The sequence below is a fragment of the Rhopalosiphum padi genome, chromosome 4 (assembly GCF_020882245.1).
Source record: "Rhopalosiphum padi isolate XX-2018 chromosome 4, ASM2088224v1, whole genome shotgun sequence".
In the NCBI taxonomy this organism is placed as follows: Eukaryota; Metazoa; Arthropoda; class Insecta; order Hemiptera; family Aphididae; genus Rhopalosiphum; species Rhopalosiphum padi.
The window spans coordinates 13,127,932-13,142,924 of NC_083600.1; positions in this window are offsets into that span (position 1 = coordinate 13,127,932).

Here is a 14,993-nt window from a genome sequence, read left to right on the forward strand (position 1 = left end):
ATATATAGAGTATTACAGTTTTTTGTCTACAATATAATAATCTATAATTAACATTTTTGAATAGGTAGGTACTATTAGCTTTAAACGTTCATGTATATTTAATGCATTAAACAAATAAATTTTATAAATTAAAGATCAATATTTTCTAATTTATTTTGTTAATTATTGTTACAATAATTTTGACGTACCTACGTTTTTCCAGCCCCAAACGGTCAAACGCTTTCGGATTGTGGTTTTTGTTTATGCGTCAATTCGCTTGTTTTATATATTTTCAAATGCAAGACAATATTAGTTTTAATGAGACGAGTTCTCCATACGTAATAGTCATAAGTAACCTAGTCGTTATGGTAGAAACTATAGTAGTATTCTAAGTAAAAAGTACAAATAAACTATAAAATCAGAATTCTCATTTTTTAAATTATTAAGTATTTTTATGGATTATATTAATATATTCTTATTATTTTTTATTATACTATTAAAACAGTATTTTATGGGGGTATTAACTCATTTTTTTTTAATGAAAATGTACTCCTCTTATTAAAAATTATTACGCTGATAATTTTATTTACAATTTTGATATATTTAAATTGAAATTCGGGTAAAACGTTTTTAAGTTATTTAACATTTTATGTGGTATAGATCATTAATGTGTTCATGATAACAAGTTTGGATTTATTGAAGATATTTAAGTTATGACTGCTTATGACAACTTGAAAATTATATTAATTTATAGTATTTATTTTATATATGTAATTATACCAATTAACATTTTGTAATTTGAAGAAAAAAAGTAAGTACTAAACTTGGTATAATATTTTATATTTTATGTAATATCATTATAAGGACTATTATTTTTCTATAGTCTTGTATAAACATTTTAATAACCTATAGAAACCATTCGTTCAAAATGTTCAAATTATGTTTTAGATCAGAATTAAAAAAAACAATTATCTATGTACTTAAAACTTACTGTTAACAGTAATTTAAACCACCAGTACCTACATTACTTTAATGGTATATAAAGCCTTATTAATATGAATATGAAAATTTGGTTATTACTTATTATAAGTGCCTATACTTATAAGAATTATATCTATAATTAATAATCAAAATTTGAATAAATGCATTAAAGGGGAATGAGTATGTTGGTAGTGCAGGCTAACTATATAAGACCTGAATATTGAACATAATGTTACAAAATATAATCAAATCGGAGACGTATTAAGAAGGCGGACTATCGCCCCTGGTGTTACTTTTGATAATATATTATATGAACATATTTACGACAAAAACATTAAATAATTATAAATATTAACATATAATATAATAACTGTTTTTAACCATTTTTTATAATCTTAGCTTATCTTCTATTTATTAAAATTAATTTTTACTTTATTACACCTATATATTGATCATTACATTTATAAACATATTTTAATTATTTCCATACCTTTTAAGTAAATATGTATTGAATATTGATTTATATTTCTTATTGAATTAAGTAAATAATAGTTTATTTTCCTTACTGAAATAGTTTGCTGTTTCTATATTATTTATGTAAGATGTTAAATTACTATAATAAAAGTAATGTATAATATTATATTTTATATATATAATATACTGAGTAATTCAAAATTGATATTACAGCCATTATATTGTGTCTATTAAAAAAATAATAAGTTCCCATTTAAATTTTTATTGTTAACCCTTAAACCTCTAAAATATTTAAAAAAAAATTATAAAATGTACAAATCATTTCGGATGTTTCTAAATCAAAAAACAACAGTATCATAAATTGTTATATATTTTAAATATCGATGTGTTAAAATGGCTGTAACATAAATTTGAATCACCCTGTATATATTAGTTTATACGATGAATACTACTGAAAATCTTTTTTAAACGTATTCGACTATCTTAATCAAGATTCCAATAATAATACTATATACAGTATACAATATACATGTATGTGTGAATCTTGATCAACCCTCATTCTTTATTAATATATATATATATTTTTTTTATTAAATTCTATATTTACTTATAGCTATATATATTCTCGCTATTATTTCACTAAGGTCTAGCATTAATTATATAAACCGTTATAGTTTGTATATATTATGTAAATATTATAATACAATATTTTATAGTAAAACTTTATTATTTGGTCGGCTAGTAGGTCTGATACAAACAATAGAGTCGGTTTTTGAGATTAGTATCCTTTAACTGCGACATTCAACGACTACCTTACACTTTTTAACAACCACTGTTATCCCTTCTAAACATAGAATCGTTAAAGATACAAGAGAAAACATGCAAGGTTAGACCTCTGTTTTATCTTTAAATTATATGTACTTAATGGACAAATATATTGTCCAGAATTACTTTCAAACCTTAACTTTCTGGTTCCTAATCGTAATACTCGACAATTAAATACTTTCTACATACCATTCCAGTCAACCAATTATGGTCAAAATACTCGTATTATATAGAGTAATGGAATTAAATTTAATATATTAAACATTGATTTATTTTCATGTGGAAGTTTTGATATGTTTAACGCAATATTTAAATAATTTAATCAAATAATATAATGTAAGAAACAACCTAGAACTTATGATTATATGTGCTATAATTATATTGTAATAGTTTAATTTAATTTATGTCAAAGTTATTTTTACAAACGAATATATATTTATATTGTAAATAGTTTAATTTAACTTATGTTAATTTATATTCAATAATGTACAATCTATTTCTTATTAGGTATATTGTAACCACTAACAAACTATCTTTAAAAATTATACACTACCGACCATCTTATAATTTATTTTTATTGGACATCTTGGCCGTCCATATAAATAGATAAATATAAGCATATAATAAATATACGATAAATTATATTAAATGTAAATATACCTAGAAACGTACGAGACCTATGAATAACGTATGTTATTTATCCAAACATACTACAATACTATATAAAAAACGTTCGGATAATATATAATAAGGTAATACGATATGCATATTATTATACCTCTATGTGCCGCTCTCAATAATTGTTATTGGAAAACAGGCGGAGGTTTTATCGGTACCAGAGGGTTAGGTAAATAAAGTGACTAAATATACCATTATTATGTTATTAATAAATACTATATAATATTATGAACTACAAAATGATAATGATATGCACGAGTTAAATAGTATAATAATAATTTCGCTGTACACCACTATTATTACTTATTACTACGTACTCACGGACATTGATGTAAAAATGGTAGATCGAGAATCAAACAATAAAATAGAAGCAGAATAAATAGTTGGTGACGATCGCGTTTATCAAAGACTTTTGCATGATACAATATTTTATACAATCACAGATAACCACGATTCATTATATTATGATAGTCAGCTTTAAACGGTGTAGTGGAAATCCGACTTAAGTGAAAAACAGAGTGAGCAGACGCTATTTGATAAAACAGTCGGGGGCCACATGGCAGTGACGTAGCCAGGATTTTAAAATGGGAGGTGGGCAAACCTAAAATGCTAAAAAAACATAATCAAAAATTAACAATAATAGTTCATTTTTTTATTAAGTTGATACAGCCAATTAGGGGGGGGGGCATGACCCACTGCACCCCATGGCTACGCCACTGCCGCACTGCCAGATTCTCGATTGAAACTTCTTTAAAACTCAAACAATTTAAATAAATTCTTAATAAAATAGTTGTGTGTTTGCGAAATTCTAAAATTAGGCGAAAAGACATATTTAAGTATACCTACCTATAATAGACTTTAAATATAGATGTATTTAACAATTCCAACTCAAAATTCAATAAATTCTATGTATGGCAGGAGGTACAAAATAAAATGGCACTGGAGCGTGAATATTTTGGATACATCTTTGAATAATATTATGATACAATATTGTTATGAAAAATGAAATTATGACGGGGCCTTCTACCCATTAAACATAATAATTTATACAATTGAATATTTTGAAAATGTTTCAATAATATACATATATATATATATATATATATATATAACACCGTCAACAGCGAAAGAAAACTATAATATATTATATTTATATGAAAAAATATTTTTACATTTATACAAAAGGCCATTAATTATAAATTTAAAACTTGTACTGCTGTCCACTAAAATACCTATATAATACCTTGGTAACACAACTTAAATTAATATATGACTGCCATAACGAAGTATCTCAGTTAAAAGTTTATACTAATTTTTGTTCAAATGTAAATATCATTTTATGACTATGGCACTATGTTTATAATAATATAGTACGTGTTTTTGGTTTGTTTTTATCCGTATTTCAAAACACCACAAATCGTGTGCGCATTATATGTGGCCTATATTTAGCCCCGTATATCACACAATATCAACTTTAAAAAACTTTTTTTATTATACGTTATTTGTTGAGTAAACAATAACCAAGTTCTTAAATATGAAGTTTACATACATATTCCATACTCCATCCTAGTTTTCTATTGTATAGATTGATGTTTAAAATCGTTTAATTATTTCCGTAACTACTATATTTACTACTAACTATATTACTTTACTTACTAAATACTATTAAATCGTGCAGCTTTAATTCTATATGTAACATTACACACAGTTTCAATAAATCATAGACAATAATATTTTCATATTTTTACTATTTAGATTTAATAATCTTTAATATTATTCGAGTATTTATACACGATACGTTGTAAAAACAATAATAATATTGATTATTAAAAATAAAATATTTTTAAAGATATCTATTGACTATTGTTTAAAGAAAAAGTATCGGCGTGACGAAAACATATGTTTTTGCCAATAACGTATTAGTAACGGTTTCATATATATCCCGAGTTACTAAATATGTTCCTTAAATATTATATTATTTATAGCTTTTAGTTTTTTTTTAACGATTCAAAACGGTTCTAAAAAAAAGACTGCAAACATAATAATATATGCAAAAGATTCAAAGTAACTTTTAAATGGGTCCACTCCACTCTATTTTTCAATTGTCATTTATTAAAATGTATATAATATTTTGCAGAAATGTAGAATGTGAGTAAACCGTTACTGTTGCATTTTCGTGATGCAATAACCAGCTAATAATATGGCAAATACTATTATGATGACGTGTGTAACATGGTCAGGTATTAGTGATATTATTATTGGCACTATTTAGAGTCGTGTATCTACTATAGTATAGTTCCATCGCCTTGCACTTAAAATCTACTTGTAAATTGTATAGTATAACTTAGTAACTATATTTCCATAAGTGGTTCATAAGAGATTGGTCAACAAGACCTAACAACAATAGACTTAAGAACAACTATATTCTAGATTTTATATATTGTATTATAGTCAGTATGGTATAATATGTGTCTTGTACTCAGAGTCGTTCCTATAAGTTTATTGGGGTCAGGGGAAAATTAATGTGGGGGCTCTTAGACCATCATAATACGATATGATAAAAAAAAAAATACTCATTGATATCAATACAATTTTTTCAAAAAGTAGTTTTTCAAATCTTAACCACAACCAATCTTATTAAAATTTATGTATTGGTACATTTTTTATGCGTTAGGTACATTTGAAATAACTTCTTAACTATATATTACCAAATTTACTAAAAATACATTTTAGTCTAAAAATAAGAACTCTGAGAAATACAAATATAATTATAAATTTTATTATTTTTTAGTTCATTAAATAATAACATGCAAATGTGCATGAACTCCCGAGTTCTAATTATAATTCATTAATTCACTACTCACTCTTCAGTATTATGCAGATATTCTAGAAAAAGTATGATAGTTTCTAATGTCGACTTTATTAACGAGTAGCTAGCGACACTACGGGTATGGGGTACACCATGGGTAAATATCATATAATATTATGAAATATGAATTAATTAATTAATTTACTTATTATTTTACATAAATAACCCATCTGGTATGTCACGCTATAGCGAATTCCTACGAAAAAAATATTGGTAATTTGATTTATATATTATTCTTATCTCTTCATACTTGACACTCCGGCACTACGACAAAAATAGTCAATAAAATTCCATTGTAATTATTATCATTTAAAATAACTGAAAAGGGTCGCGTGTTTATCTATATATATACTTACAATTTACATATTATAATTATAACAGACTAGTCTACAGAGATGTAATACAATTGTATTATTGTCTATTGATATTTCATAAAGAAAAAAGTATTAAAAAATAATAGGTTCCAATGAATTGTATGGGTAGCACCGAATAATCCTAAATCCTGACATGTATTTTTATATTAAGACTCTAAAGAGGCCCTCTAAAAATATTCCAAACTCGGGGTCTGGGGCAAAATGGTCCCGTAGCCCCCCCACCCTTCTGAATGGCCATGCTTATACTGTTGTACTGCAGTAATTATATTATATTATATTAATAAAGTATTAATACATTTGAGATTTTTAAATAAACAAAATAATGCTGTAGGAGGTATATGAATATTTAATGTTGGGTGAACTATAGTATGTTGTAATTTAATTATCAGCAATCAATTAAGCTTCAACTTAGATAATAATCCAATACATTTCCGTGGAAAGAATTAAGAATATAAGAATACCCATTATTTAAAAAGTTATACTTGTATACAAAAAAAATGTGAGTCATTAATTTTAGTATTTAATTATTATTTAGGTATATTGCGATATTTATGTCTTGATAAGTCTCACATCCATGTACAAAATAAGTGAGAAGTTTTCACAATAAATTAAAACTGTTTTTGCTAATATTTTCAGCACAGTTTATAAAAGTATTATACGATTTTGAAGTGTACCGTAATTTAAAGGAAAAGATATATCCAAACTTTTTCAATGACATTAATGAAAAAGAAAGTTTTAATTAGAAATTTGTAAGATTTAAATCAAAACTTCTACAAGTGCCTACACTTACCTGATTTTTCTTTTATGATGAAATCGGCAAACTCAAATACCTCAGCAATTTTAATAGTTCAAAAATAAAGTTGACTTTTATATATTTTGCTTTATTAGAATGTAATCAATTAGATTTTTTAATAAGAATTAATGTAATTAATTTTAATGACATATTTAAATGAGAACAAATACCAGATGGTCTAGATTGTGTTGTCAGATAAATTAAATTAAATATTATTATGATATGCATTATTTTGTTATTGCTATTGTTAATATCTATAATCATCTACTCGTTAGCGTCTTAATATTATTGCTAGATGGAGCCACATATTCTAAAGTTGAAGTACAACTCAGATTACAAAAACCGATAATAATAGACGATATTTAAAATGGTGTTGCATGTTATAATTATTGCATAAACAAATGTGTGAACACAATGTTTAATTTAACCAATTTGGTATTAACACGGAGATATTTAATAGTTTAATACACGTTTTTAAGTGAACAAATGCACGCATAACCTATAAATAAAGTCCAAACAGTTTTCAAATGTATTATGAAACACCATTAGGTTATAGCTATAGGTACTTATTTTTTTTCAGAAACTATATAAACCGGTACCAAAATACACATGTAATGTTAATGTTTATACATCTTGATTCTAGACATTAAGTATAAATCAATTATATTATGAGTGAGTTATTGGAATTATACTGGGTTTAAATATTTTAATATTATAACTTAATCTAATCTAACCTTACCTACAATAGATAACCTACTGTGTGGCTTATCGGAGCTTAGACCAAATTTCGAATTCCAAAAATTAACCCAGTTACGGTGTTTTCCATTGCTTTTAAATAATTTTATACCTAGTTGAAATATACACCACATTAATTTAATCTACACTATCTTATCTTTTTGCGGCCTTATTATCGTATTTTTTAAGCATTTTGGCTATAGCCTTTTGTGGTAAAGTTTGAGAAGCGAATGAAGCGATAAAAAACCTTAGTTGTAGATTTTCTTCTTGCATCATCTGTTAGCTCTAAAAATGTATGGATGTATGATACATATTATTATTTATGTATATTATGTTACAGTTAAAACCCAAAATCCGCCAAAACTAGTTCTTACAAATCCCTTTAGTCAATTCTGGTTTTGACTAGTGAAAACTAGAATTCACTAAGGCCCTCACCGTTAAAACTAGTTTTAAATTATTTTTGTTTAGTTGTAACTAGTTGTGTCTAAAATAAATATTGTCGAAAACTAGGATTATCTAATGAAAATCTGTAATGTTTAAATTGATAGATTAAACTAGTTTTAACTAGAGAAAATTAGAAATAAACACGTAAGTACGACGACTATAACTAACAGAATCGCACTGACAATGTTAGATCTTGTTTACACTTTTAAACTTTTTAATCCAGCTTCAATTTTATCATCCCATTTTTAACAAATCTAAAAAATTGTAGACATTTAAAATACCTTAAATATAGCTTAAATTTAGTTGTCTTAATATTTTGAAAATTGTTCTCAGTACTTTTAGAAAATAATAACTTAAGTAACAGAGAATATTATTTCAAATTTCTACGATCAATATTTTTAAATAATAATAAAATGACAAAAAACAAAAGATTATATTGTCACTTTTTATATTGACTTTTATTTTTTTAATTTCCAATCCATAAACTTATGCGGAATATTGTATCAAATTTTATGAATTTTATATATTTTAGATATTATATACTATTTATTTATATTAATTTAGATTTATATATTATATTATATACTTTGCAAATGTTTGTGATTTTGAATAAATTCATAATTTTAATTTTAAATTTTAAATTTTTAAATGATTAAATTAAAATTGTGACTGTATTTTTTGAATTTTTTTTTTGCTAGGTTAAACAAAAATTTACGAGAAACCTTATGTTAAATTGTCAAGTATCAAAAACAAATTTGGTCAAACATAAAATTAATTTGTTTTTTTTTAATTCTAAAAGTTAAACTATCTATAATAAATAGCAGTAATAGGACAAACAAAGACAAAATTTTTAAAACTTTATCATAATATATTATATTAATATCAGTAATATCAATATATGGTGAAAACTTCAAGTCTCTAAAATTTTTTTTTTTTTTGTATATCCTATTAATTTGAAAATTACTGAGTATTTTTACTTTTGATTTTTCCAAAATATGAATAAGATTACTTAATTATCTTAACAAGTTCGAATACATGCATTTCAGTTAAAATTAGATTTGTCTGACTTATTAAAATCTGCGGTTAATTCAAGTTTTAACGAGTCAAAACCAGAATTGACTAAAAAGGGATTTGTTGAAACTACTTTTGGTGGATTTCGGGTCTTAACTGTAACATATACATACACAATTGAACATAATACAAGTAGATTTGAAAACAATTTTAGGTTGTATCAAACATATTACGTAATACTATTTTTATACAGGAATATAATGAAAATGTATTTATAATCAATAACTCGCATCGCATACTGCAACAATAATAATAATATACAATAACACAAATGTTGATATACGCGATGTGCGGTCACAATTCCCGGAGGCTGGCGGAAAATAACAAAAAGGGTTTTTTATTTATTGTATTTTCACTATTTATATGTTTAGTGAGTAGGTAACCTTTCTACCAGATACACGTCAAAGAATAATAAAGTATTTTCGTTTTCAAAATAATAAGATAAATTTTATATTGACATCTAGTAAATCAGTATAACCGCCTACGGGATTACCGCTTAGAAGTGCGAATTCGAAGCATGGTTGTTAATATAATGATAATAATTAATAGTAACAGTAATAATAATGTATGCTACTTTTTCCTCTGTACTATAACTGAAATTTATTAATAACGCAAAGATATTTTGTGAAAATAAAAATTTTAAATATCTTAAAATTTGTCGTTGCTTAATTTGTTTTTAATACAGGTGTAATATTTAGGTAAAACTAACAATTTTAGTAATAATTACTGGACGATTTGCAAAATAATTAAATTACTGTTTGACATGTTGCTATTATAATCAGCTATCGTTATATCCTTAGTATTATTCTTTTTTTTTTTTGTTTATTTTATGAGATAATAATAATATTATACTATACCATCTAAAAGTATTTAATATGTATTTTAATAATATGAGTATATTGCTATAATACGATGCAGCTAGTCTTGTTTGAGGGAACCATATAGCGATCGAATTTTTGTTAATAATATCTAAATCAGTTAATATATTGCAAGTTAAACTGTGTTTATAACATTATGTCATTATGAATACCATATCTGTAGTAGGTATTTACGATCTACCTAATACCTATATATAGGTAGGTACATAATATATATTGATATAATATTTTATTGTGTATACAGGGCGATTTTCCAATCAAGCTCAGTGCTCACCTCTATTTAGTAAGTAAGTAAAAGTATATTATAGTACCTATACGTTTGCGATTTTTAACAAAAACATTTTTTTCTCGTGTTAGGTCCAATAAAAATTACGCGCGTAATCACAAGTATTCGAAATCCAAATGTGCTTATCAAACTACTCCTATTTAAGTGCCATCGGCTATCGCTCTAAATAATTTTATTTGACTTTGTTAAACCTTAAAATGGATTTTTATAAATTAGTATAGGTATATATAGTAATAATAGCTATGACAATGCGAAACTGCTAACGTCGTGGGCCTACGTAAGTAGTGGGATGGTTAAGCGGTGGATCCGGGCGACATATTTTACGATATTTTCGTCACATATGAAAAATCGGTTTTAAAAATACTTGAACATTTTTGGTCATAAGTCATAACGTTTAAACCATCTAACCAATCTACACGCGAGTCCCTCTGCTCCTATATGCACAATGTTTCTAACTGATTCTAACCTAACCTTGATACCTTATACGACTTAATGTGTTCAGCTGTTTGTCCTGTATAGAGCAACCCGATGGATTAACACAAATTAGCACGGTTTCCCAATGGTACAACCCGGTTTTTTGTTACTATACGTTAGTGGAAATTACCGTTGTCGCGATCGGAGGTCGTTGTGGCTTCTATCATCAGGATTCGCTGTAATCTGGCCACTGAATAATATTATTATATAGGTACATTTGTAAATAATATACAATGTTCGGATGTCAAGAGACGTGACTGAGATTTCCAAGTATTTCACGTCACCGTATGTCGATTTTCCACGAAAACCAATCAACGATCTAAAAATATCACAATATTCAATTCTTAGTATTTATTCGGTTCGATCGTTAACCGTCAACACTAAAATTATACAACGCACTTTTTCGCAGTAGATTCCTGCAACAAGTTGCACTGTAATCCATCAACCTATCGTCGCGGTCATTTACATTTCTTTTTTAAATTTTTATTTAAAAACGTATACAATCTATTAAACCCGTGTAATACAAAAATCATTAGATGATATTCGACTTGTTATCGAGGGGGGAGGAGAACCGTCTAGTGACGGCACTTTGATATTATATTCGAACAATCTTTTAGTATAAAGGGGTGTATCATGTATGTGTTGTATTAATTACTGATATAATGAATAGTCCTATGGTCATTGCCGTTGGGTCTATTTCTTGTGAGCATTTTGAGGATTAGAGATAATTGATAAGTTTTAAAATTAGGAGGAGTAAGGTTTTAAAACGGTTTATCGAGTTTGGAATATTACAGTTTGGCTTATTTTAGTCGCTTTTTGAAAGTGAGGATAAGCGTGGAAATCATGAGTTTAAAAAGAGTTAGGTATGAGTTTAAAAATGTTTGATTAGTTCACTTTTCTATTTTAAATGTTTAAGTATTTTGAGATTCGTTATTTTTTTTTTTGTCAAAATTATGAAATTGAGTAAACGAGACATGTTAATTTTGGCTTTTGAATGATATTTTTAGTTATTTTCCTAATAAGGTGTGTATACCTAACTAAAATAACCATGTACTTTATCATATGATTCATATGATTGTATTATTAAGTCTTCTTTTAGTTTATTGACATTGATTTAATTATTTATTGATTTTTTATGGCTTATTGATGACCCAAATAGGCCAAATACAGTTATTGTATTACTTCTATATGATTGATTATTAGTTAATAGTCAAACACATTTCATCAAAAAAGATAATTCTTCAAACATCATTCGTCAAAAACTAATTTATCAATAACACGTTTTGTCTAACTATCTCCTATTCACCAATAATAAAAATATTTTATGTGTGTACTTAATTTCGAAAAAAGTTTTTTATTTGTAGCACTAAAATTAAATTATAATAAATGTCATAAAAAAATATATATTTTTATTGATAAATAATATATTTTTTTTAAATTATAGTCGTCAATAATTTGGTGTAAATTTTTTTGATTAATGTAGTACAATATCAATATACCTAGGTACCTAATTAAAATTGATGAATAAATGGTATATAAAACAACAGCTATAGGACAGTTAGATACATAGGTCAAAGTATATAATAGAACTACTTCAAGGAGTCACTATAATATATCTGTTTACTAATGGGAAGATAAGGAAATAGTTTTATTTTATTTTATATTGGATGTGAACACTGAATGCATAATTTTAAAACAAACCAAATAATAGTATTATTTGGCCAATTGTATTATTTAATAAATTATGGATTTAACTTATAAACCTCATAACGAATTGTCTATTTTGACGATCTGTTCGGATACCATATTATATACTGTATCTTATTTTAATCTTTTTTTTTATTATATTTTATTATTATATTTTTAAGTGGATGTATAAAATTATAAATTGAACCCTCAATTCCCAAATACTTATTATAATTATTATTCTTTCTTTTTTTTTTAACTCTTGGCAGTATATTTTGAATCATCAAATTTAAGAATTATAATTTATTTTTCTTATGGCAAAATCCAATATTAGCTATCGTAATATATATTGCTGCTTATATAATATTGGACTTAGTATTTTACAAAATTATTTTTATCACGAGAAAAATCTGTATAATCCTTTTCTGAATCCTACTACGTATAAATGTATAATCATTTATAAAAATATAATTTATATATTTGAAAATGTATATTAATATTTAACACTGCTTGCATGCGTAGTTTACTGCGTAGATTATCAATGATGGTTATTGGTTGGAATTATAATACCTACTTATAAAAAATTAAATATTTAAAAAAACTATTAATAATCAAAAAATTTAAAATATAAGATTTTTTAAAAATGACTTAAAATTTGTTTATAAAAATTGCAACTAATATATTCAGCTGTTTCGAGTAAAGAGACATTTTTAACTCAACACTATTTTTTATTGATGTTCTGAGAAATGCGAAAAAATTAATATAATTATACCTATATTATGTTTAAATTATATCAAAGAAAACGTTTGTATATTGATGAAAATATAATAAATTAATATAGTTTAATATAAATACAAAACTTGAATAACAAGTCATATAATATGCTTTACCTTAGATACATCGAAATCTTTAAATTGATGTTTATTGAAAATGTGGTATAGACTTCATCATTGCTTTGAACTAGTGAAAGTGAAACTATAGGAATATCTTATACCAATTTGTATGTATATCGTTTTCTACGAATGTTTAAAACTAAATTTATTTTGCTGAATGACCAAAAAGTTAAAATATATGAAAATTGTTTAAAACTTATTATATTCTTAGTAATAAATAACATAGGAGTTATACAGCACAAATACATATAATTAAATAATTAAATTATTGATGTGCATTTAACATATTATTTTTTATTTTTGTTTATACGATATGTCTGAAATATTATATTATGATTTATAATATACCTAACACCATTGAGGTATTGATTATAAAATAGTATATTCTATAAACAATACTAACACGTATATTTTATATAAAAAATGTATCGTATGTCATTGTTGTACTTGTACGTGTAGTATTTTGTTATGGTAAGGGATCAATAAAATGGAATTTAAAAAAAACTGGAAAACAGATTTATTTATTTTTATATAATAGGCAATTTTAGATACTGAGCATGAATGTTTTTAATTTTAACATTTTAAATTTAAACACGCGGTTGTACCGATAGTTAAATCAACTTTATTTTTTTTAATGATAATAACTATATTTGCTATATGGATTCTTATAGGTAGTGCTTTTTTCTATATGATAATTTTTACTAAAATTTAGTAAATTGATCAATAGTTTTAATTGAAATAAAATTAATTTAATAGAGCTACATCATTTTTTTTTAAATTATCCATTTTTTAATACAAATTCATATCGTTTTATAAACATAAATATAATAAAACAAATAAAAAACATTTCGTTCATTTTTCGGATAGATTTCTACAAAATATTTGGCAATTGTAGTAAATTAATTATTTTTAAATTTAAGATACAATGATATAAAATAATTATTTTAATTTACTTTTAATTCCATAACTAACATATTGTACTGACTCTAGTGGTTCTTATACAGACGAAACGTCTGATAATGGAGAAACTTGCAATATAGTAATACTATCAATAGTGCAAAAGTGAACATTTCTATACTCCTCATAATTGAAACAATAATCCGGCTAAAAGCGGATACACCTACAACAATTTTAACTCTTCTATACCTATAATATTCGCTATATAGAGGTTTCACTAATACCTATTGATATTGAATGTTTATGTACATATTTTAGAAATTACTTATTTTAATCATAATTATTCAACGTTGAAAATTCAATTTAATATATATATTTTTTTACACAAATATGTATATTATTTTAAATATTTTTATTTTATTTATTTAAATAAAAAACAATTAATAATTTACGCATATTATTAAATATAATTAATAATAATAATGTATTTTATATTAAGTTTATTACGTAATTTATGGGATTATAACAATATAGAATTTTTGTTGTATATAGATTTTCTGTAGTATATTATAAACCATCACTGCGTCACCTCGGGTCCACAATAGCAGACGCTTGGACTATGCGCAGTTAAACATGCGCCTTACGAATTTCTTTGT